The following is a 9,167-nucleotide window of genomic DNA, read 5'->3' on the forward strand; positions in this document are numbered from 1 at the left end:
TGATCCGGCGCCGGCCGGCCGAAATCGAGCTTTAGCGGGGAGGAGCTCGACGAGATTGGGCGGTGGCGTCGCAAACTCAGCGGCCGTTGAGGGAGTCGGTGATCGGCAAGCGCTAACGTAGGGTGGGCCGGTGCAGTAGCGGTGAAAACACCGGGATGGTTGGGTTGCGGCACTTTGTTGGTATTTTTGGCGGTATAGTAAGGACCCAAATATTGGTACTAGGTAGAAAAATTTAGGTGGCTACCAAAACAATTTTGTCCGCATGCATCACTTTTAGATGTATTGCTGGAGTCGTTTTTTGGGCCAAAAATCCAAATTTTACATTTTAGGTCTTGAGCAAAATTTTAGTTCTAGATGCTCTAAGCGGAAAGAAAAGAAGTTTTCCACAATTTCTTGTAAATAAAACAAGTCAAGGTTAAAACTATTTTTTTTATATTTTCCCTATGGGTTACGCACTATCCGAAATTGGTGGGATGTAATAGAAAATTCTCCATGGTTACAGTACTGAAAAATCTCTTCTCAAATTACTCAATACAAAAGAAATAGTTGAGCACTCATGTCACCCACAGGGGCGGATCAGGCAAAACCCTAGTTGTTGTCATCCCTACAACCTCCTTTTCTCTCCTTCCCCGCCGCCGCCGGTGGACACTAACGGGCAAGGCCCGCTCGGTCGGGGAAAGCGACGGGGATGCGTTTTCGTGTGTTGAGCCCTCGTGCGAAGAGCTTTCCGTTAACATAGCACAGGGGCCCAGGCAGCGTGCCATAATTGATGGAGCTTGAATATTTGGGCGTGGCGCCCCGAGGGCCATAGGATGCAGATAGTCGCGGGTGGTGATATAGGCCTTCAACTCGGCTAGGGTCTGCGGCGTGTAGACATACATCGGTTGGATGGGAGTGGTTGCCTCTATGGCTTGCGGTAGCTACGGAGTTGTCGCCACATCTCGGCGTCATTGTCGTCGTCGACCTTTGTCATAGGATTTTCGAAGCACATGCGAGTGAGATGGATCCCAGCGATGTTCGGCTCTCTGCATTATTGTGACGGTTATGTGCTTGCATACATAGATTTGATGGTGTGGTGATATCCACGCCAAGGATGTGCAGGCGAGCGGCTACCTTCAGGGCATGAATGGGAATGAAATGGCTCGTATTTCAATTTTTCATGAGTGGGTGCCTTTTCATAGCTTCGTCTTCTTCAGGTGGTGGCAACATATGGTGTCTTCGGCTTGGTGGTGCTTTTCAAGCTCTAGGTCTCGAGCTCTGCGTGAAAACCTAGGTTCGACATCCAATTGTTGTACCTGGCAATGGTAGTGTTTCACACGTCATGTCCTTGTTGAGGTATTGCTTTGGAGTCTACTCTGGCGTGCTCTCCGGCGTGAAAAGCCAAGATCTGCCCTGCAGTGGTTGAATCCCACGGTGGCAACACTTTAGCTTCATTATCTTCTTGAAGGTGTTATTTTGGGGAACCTTTCTAGTAGCTCATGTGTTGCAAAGGATGCTAGATAGCGTCCTTGCTTGTCTATTGCAAGGCATTGGTTGTGTCGGGTTTAATTGTTTCTCCTTCTCTTTTTATTTTTATTTTTTGGTGGTGTGCATTTTCATTGTCTTAACGTGATCTTCTTTAGAGAATGGCCTAACCAGATTTTGATGTTGTGTCATTGCAGAAACCAAGTATAATTGGTATCATCTTGATATTAATATGTTACCTTTTATTGAGAAAACCTCCCTATGTATAGGGATGGCACCCACCGGGTTAGGGTACAGGTGGATCCACCACATACCCTTACATGTTCCCTTTGAGCCTACCCATCACCGTACTCATACCCACCAATGGGTACATTTTTGCCATACCTATCACTGGACAAGGTAAACGGGCACCCGCGGGTAAAAATACACATGTTTGCAAAGCATCAATTTGAGCAGTACATAATCATGAACAACAACATATGATCATAATGTATAAATAACAAAGCACCATAACAACAACACATACTTATAAACAACAACACATCATAAATGACACCTTCTATAAACAACAACACATTATCATAAACAGCAACACATCAAAACAACCACACATTGTCATAAACAATAGCACATAATCATACATTTTAAGTTCACAAACTCACAACAAAGCATAGAGGTAATTTGTATGTACTTGTTAGAATCTGTACAGATATATGAGTATGAGGTTATGAATCATGCGGTCCCATACCCGTACCCACTCTACGCGGTGGGCTTGAGATTTCCTATTTATATACCATGATGACTTTTTGTCCCATACCATTGGTTTTTACCCATCGGGTACGTGGGTAATGGGTACACATTGTCATCTCTATGTATCTAGGAATAGCCAGTACCTATTTCAAAGAGCAAGTTATGGCATCTCCAACAGCAACCCGCAAAAAATGTCCCGCATCCGTCCGCGGATAGGGGGGGCCAGTCCGCGGACACGGATGCGGGAGGACGCCATCCAACCGTAGCCTCATTCTGTCAGCCAGCAAATTCCAATTCAAATCTATGCTGATCCACACAACACGCCGGATCACACCCGCGCCGGATCGCATCCCCAATCACAACCAAAAAGAGCAAATATGCTTAGTTTCTAAATGCCAGAATTCAAAAGAACACCAGTCCGACAGTCTGCTACCTCTTGAGCTTGTGTTGGTTTTCCCTTGAAGAGGAAATGGTGATGCAGCAAGGTAGCGTAAGTATTTCCCTCAGTTTTGAGAACCAAGGTATCAATCCAGTAGGAGACTACACAACAAGCCACCGAATACCTGCACAAACAAACACCAACTTGCAACCAACGACAAAGGGGGTGTCAATCCCTTCACGGTTATTCGCAAACTGAGATCTGATAGAGATGGTTAAACGGTAAAGTAATATTTTGATTTATGGAATGGAAAGTAAAAGATTGCAGAGGAAAGTAAATTGTGAAGGAAATATGCCCTAGAGGCAATAATAAAGTTATTATTTATTTCCTTATATCATGATAAATGTTTATTATTCATGCTAGAATTGTATTAACTGGAAACATAATACATGTGTGAATACATAGACAAACAGAGTGTCACTAGTATGCCTCTACTTGACTAGCTCGTTGATCAAAGATGGTTATGTTTCCTAACCATAGACATGAGTTGTCATTTGATTAACGGGATCACATCATTAGGAGAATGATGTGATTGACTTGACCCATTCTGTTAGCATAGCACTTGATCGTTTAGTTCGTTGCTATTGCTTTCTTCATGACTTATACATGTTCCTATGACTATGAGATTATGCAACTCCCGTTTATCGGAGGAACACTGTGTGTGCTACCAAACGTCACAACGTAACTGGGTGATTATAAAGGTGCTCTACAGGTGTCTCCGAAGGTACTTGTTGGGTTGGCGTATTTCGAGATTAGGATTTGTCACTCCGATTGTCGGAGAGGTATCTCTGGGCCCTCTCGGTAATGCACATCACTTAAGCCTTGCAAGCATTGCAACTAATGAGTTAGTTGCAGGATGATGTATTACGGAACGAGTAAAAAGAGACTTGCCGGTAACGAGATTGAACTAGGTATTGAGATACCGACGATCGAATCTTGGGCAAGTAACATACCGATGACAAAGGGAACAACATATGTTGTTATGCGGTCTGAGCGATAAAGATCGTCGTAGAATATGTGGGAGCCAATATGAGCATCCAGGTTCCGCTATTGGTTATTGACCGGAGACGTGTCTCGGTCATGTCTACATTGTTCTCGAACCCGTAGGGTCCACACGCTTAAGGTTTCGATGACAGTTATATTATGAGTTTATGAGTTTTGATGTACCGAAGGAGTTCGGAGTCCCGGATGAGATCGGGGACATGAATAGGAGTCTCGAAATGGTCGAGACGTAAAGATCGATATATTGGACGAGTATATTCGGACATCGGAAAGGTTCCGAGTGATTCGGGTATTTTTCGGAGTACCAGAGAGTTACGGGAATTCGCCGGGGAGTATATGGGCCTTATTGGGCCATACGGGAATAGAGGAGAGAGGCCAAAAGGAAGGAGGCGCGCGCCCCCCCTCTGGCCCAAATTGGACAAGGGGTGCAGCCCACTTTTCCTTGTTCCTCTCCCCCTCTTTCCTTCTCTCCTACTCCAACAAGGGAAGGAGGAGTCCTACTCCCGGTGGGAGTAGGACTCCCCCCTTGGCGCGCCCTCCTCCTAGGCCGGCCACCTCCCTCCCTTGCTCCTTTATATACGGGGGCAGGGGGCACCCCATAGACACAACAGTTGATCATTGATCTCTTAGCCGTGTGCGGTGCCCCCCTCCACCATAGTCCTCGATAATATTGTAGTGGTGCTTAGGCGAAGCCTTGCGACAGTAGAACATCAAGATTGTCACCACGCTGTCGTGCTGACAGAACTCTTCCCCGACATTCTGCTGGATCGGAGTCTGGGGATCGTCATCGAGCTGAACGTGTGCTAGAACTCGGAGGTGCCGTAGTTTCGGTGCTTGATAGGTCGGGCCGTGAAGACGCACGACTACATCAACCGCGTTGTGCTAACGCTTCCGCTTTCGGTCTACGAGGGTACGTGGACAACGCTCTCCCCTCTCGTTGCTATGCATCACCATGATCTTGCGTGTGCGTAGGATTTATTTTGAAATTACTACGTTCCCCAACAGTGGCATACGAGCCTAGGTTTTATGCGTTGATGTTGTGCACGAGTAGAACACAAGTGAGTTGTGGGCGATGTAAGTCATACTGCTTACCGGCATGTCACACTTTGGTTCGGCGGTATTGTTGGATGAAGTGGCCCAGACCCACATTATGCGTACGCTTACGCGAGACTGGTTCTACCGACGTGCTTTGCACACAGGTGGCTGGCGGGTGTCAGTTTCTCCAACTTTAGTTGAACCGAGTGTGGCTACGCCTAGTCCTTGTGAAGGTTAAAATAACACCAACTTGAAAAACTATCGTTGTGGTTTTGATGCGTAGGTAAGAACGGTTCTTGCTCAGCCCGTAGCAGCCATGTAAAACTTGCAACAACAAAGTAGAGGATGTCTAACTTGTTTTTGCAGGGCATGTTGTGATGTGATATGGTCAAGACATGATGCTAAATTTTATTGTATGAGATGATCATGTTTTGTAACCGAGTTATCGGCAACTGGTAGGAGCCATATGGTTGTCGCTTTATTGTAAGCAATGCAATTGCACTGTAATGCTTTACTTTATCACTAAGCGGTAGCGATAGCCGTGGAAGCATAAGATTGGCGAGACGACAACGATGCTACGATGGTGATCAAGGTGTCGTGCCGGTGACGATGGTGATCATGACGGTGCTTCGGAGATGGAGATCACAAGCACAAGATGATGATGGCCATATCATATCACTTATATTGATTGCATGTGATGTTTATCTTTTATGCATCTTATCTTGCTTTGTTTGACGGTAGCATTATAAGATGATCTCTCACTAAATTTCAAGAAAAAAGTGTTCTCCCTGAGTATGCACCGTTGCCAAAGTTCGTCGTGCCCAGACACCACGTGATGATCGAGTGTGATAAGCTCTACGTCCATATACAACGGGTGCAAGCCAGTTTTGCACACGCAGAATACCCAGGTTAAACTTGACGAGCCTAGCATATGCAGATATGGCCTCGGAACACTGAGACCGAAAGGTCGAGCATGAATCATATAGTAGATATGATCAACATAATGATGTTCACCATTGAAAGCTATTCCATTTCACGTGATGATCGGTTATGGTTTAGTTGATTTGGATCACGTGATCACTTAGATGATTAGAGGGATGTATATCTAAGTGGGAGTTCTTAAGTAATATGATTAAATGAACTTTAATTTATCATGAACTTAGTCCTGGTAGTATTAGCATATCTATGTTGTAGATCAATAGCTCGCGATGTTGCTCCCCATTTAATTTTTATATGTTCCTAGATAAAACTAAGTTGAAAAATGTTAGTAGCAATGATGCGGATTGGATCCGTGATCTGAGGATTATCCTCATTGCTGCACAGAAGAATTATGTCCTTGATGCACCGCTAGGTGACATACCTATTGCAGGAGTAGGTGCATACGTTTTGAACGTTTGGCTAGCTCAATATGGTGACTACTTGATAGTTTAGTGCACCATGCTTAACGGCTTAGAATCAGGACTTCAAAGGCGTTTTTAACGTCATGGAACATATGAGATGTTCCAGGAGTTTAAGTTAATATTTCAAGCAAATACCCGAGTTGGGAGATATGAAGTCTCCAACAAGTTCTATAGCTAAAAGATGGAGGAGAATAGCTCAAGCAGTGAGCATGTGCTCAGATTGTCTGGGTACTACAATCGCTTGAATCAAGTGGGAGTTAATCTTCCAGATAAAATAGTGATTGACAGAATTCTCTAGTCACCATCACCAAGTTAGTAGAACTTCGTGATGAACTATAATATGCAAGGGATAACGAAAACGATTCCCAAGCTCTTCGCGATGCTTAAATCGACGAAGGTAGAATCAAGAAAAGCATCAAGTGTTGATGGCAAACAAAACCACTAGTTTCAAGTAAAGGGACAAAAGGAAGAAAGGGGAACTTCGAGAAGAACGGCAAGCAAGTTGCTGCTCAAGTGAAAAAACCCAAGTCTGGACCGAAGCCTGAAACTGAGTGCTTCTACTGCAAAGGGACTGGTCATTGGAAGCGGAACTACCCCAAGTATTTGGCGGATAAGAAGGATGGCAAAGTGAACAAAGGTATATTTGATATACATATTATTGATGTATATTTTACTAGTGTTTGTAGCAACCCCTCGGTATTTGATACTGGTTCAGTTGCTAAGAGTAGTAACTCGAAACGGGAGTTGCAGAATGAATAGAGACTAGTTAAGGGTGAAGTGACGATGTGTGTTGGAAGTGGTTCCAAGATTGATATGATCATCATCGCACACTCCCTATACTTTCGGGATTAGTGTTGAACCTAAATAAGTGTCATTTGGTGTTTGCGTTGAGCATGAATATGATTTGATCATGTTTATTGCAATACGGTTATTCATTTAAGTAAGAGAATAAATTGTTGTTCTGTTTACATGAATAAAACCTTATATGGTTACACACCCAATGAAAATGGTTCGTTGGATCTTGATCGTAGTGATACACATATTCATAAATATTGAAACCAAAAGATGCAAAGTTAATAATGATAGTGCAACTTATTTGTGGCACTGCCGTTTACGTCATATTGGTGTAAAACGCATGAAGAAAATCCATGCCGATGGGCTTTTAGAATCACTTGATTATGAATCAATTGATGCTTGCGAACCATGCCTCATGGGCAAGATGACTAAGACTCGTTCTCCGGAACAATGGAGCAAGCAACAGATTTGTTGGAAATCATACATACTGATGCATGTGGTCCGATGAATATTGAGGCTCGCGGCAGGTATCATTATTTTCTGATCTTCACAGATGATTTGAGCAGATATGAGTATATCTACTTTATGAAACACAAATCTGAAACATTTGAAAAGTTCGAAGAATTTCAGAGTGAAGTGGAGAATCACCGTAACAAAAATAAAAGTTTCTACGATATGATCGCAGAAGGAAAATATTTGAGTTACGAGTTTGGCCTTCAGTTAAAACATTGTGAAATAGTTTCACTACTCACGCCACCTGGAACACCATAGTGTAATGGTGTGTCTGAACGTCGTAACCGCACTTTATTAGATATGGTGCAATCTATGACGTCTCTTACTGATTTACCGCTATCATTTTGGAGTTATGCATTAGAGACAGCTACATTCACATTAAATAGGGCACCATCTAAATCCATTGAGACGACACCGTATGAACTATGGTTTGGCAAGAAACGCAAGCTGTCGTTTCTTAAAGTTTGAGGTTGCATTGCTTATGTGGAAAAGTTTCAACCTGATAAGCTCAAACCCAAATCGGAGAAGTGCGTCTTCATAGGATATCCAAAAGAAAATGTTGGGTACACCTTCTATCACAGATCTGAAGGCAAGATATTCATTGCTGAGAATGGATCCTTTCTAGAGAAGGAGTTTCTCTCGAAAGAAGTGAGTGGGAGGAAAGTAGAACTTGATGAGGTAACTGTACCTGCTCCCTTATCGGAAAGTAGTTCATCATAGAAATCTGTTCCTGTGACTACTACACCAATTAGTGAGGAAGCTAATGATGATGATCATGTAACTTCAGATCAAGTTACTACCGAAACCTTGTAGGTAAACCAGAGTGAGATTCGCACCAGAGTGGTACGGTAATCCTGTTCTAGAGGTCATGTTACTTGACCATGGCGAGCCTACGAACTATGAGGAAGCGATGATGATCCCAAATTCCGCGAAATGGCTTGAGGCCATGAAATCTGAGATGAGATCCATGTATGAGAACAAAGTATGGACTTTAATGGACTTGCCCAATGATCGGTGAGCCATTGATATTAAATGGATCTTCAAGAGGAAGACGGACGCTGATATTAGTGTTACTATCTACAAAGCTAGAATTGTCACAAAAAGGTTTTCGACAAGTTCAAGGTGTTGACTACGATGAGAGTTTCTCACTCGTATCTATGCTTAAGTCTGTCCGAATCATGTTAGCAATTGCCGCATTTTATGAAATCTGGCAAATGGATAAACAAAACTGCATTCCTTAATGGATTTATTAAAGAAGAGTTGTATATGATGCAACCAGAAGGTTTTGTCAATCCTAAAGGTACTAACAAAATATGCAAGCTCCAGCGATCCATCTATGGACTGGTGCAAGCATCTCGGAGTTGGAATATACGCTTTGATAAGTTGATCAAAGCATATAGTTTTATACAGACTTGCGGTGAAGCCTGTATTTACAAGAAAGTGAGTGGGAACACTACAACATTTCTGATAAGTATATGTGAATGACATATTGTTGATCGGAGATAATGTAGAATTATTCTGCAAAGCATAAAGGAATGTTTGAAAGGAGTTTCTCAAAGAAAGACCTCGGCGAAGCTGCTTACATATTGAGCATCAAGATCTATAGAGATAGATCAAGACACTTGATAAGTTTTTCAATGAGTACATACCTTGACAAGATTTTGAAGTAGTTCAAAATGGAACAGTCAAAGAAGGAGTTCTTGCCTGTGTTACAAGGTGTGAAGTTGAGTAAGACCCAAAAACCCGACCACGGCAGAAGATAGAGAGAA

Source organism: Triticum dicoccoides, chromosome 3A (genome assembly GCF_002162155.2).
Source record: "Triticum dicoccoides isolate Atlit2015 ecotype Zavitan chromosome 3A, WEW_v2.0, whole genome shotgun sequence".
Classification (NCBI taxonomy): domain Eukaryota; kingdom Viridiplantae; phylum Streptophyta; class Magnoliopsida; order Poales; family Poaceae; genus Triticum; species Triticum dicoccoides.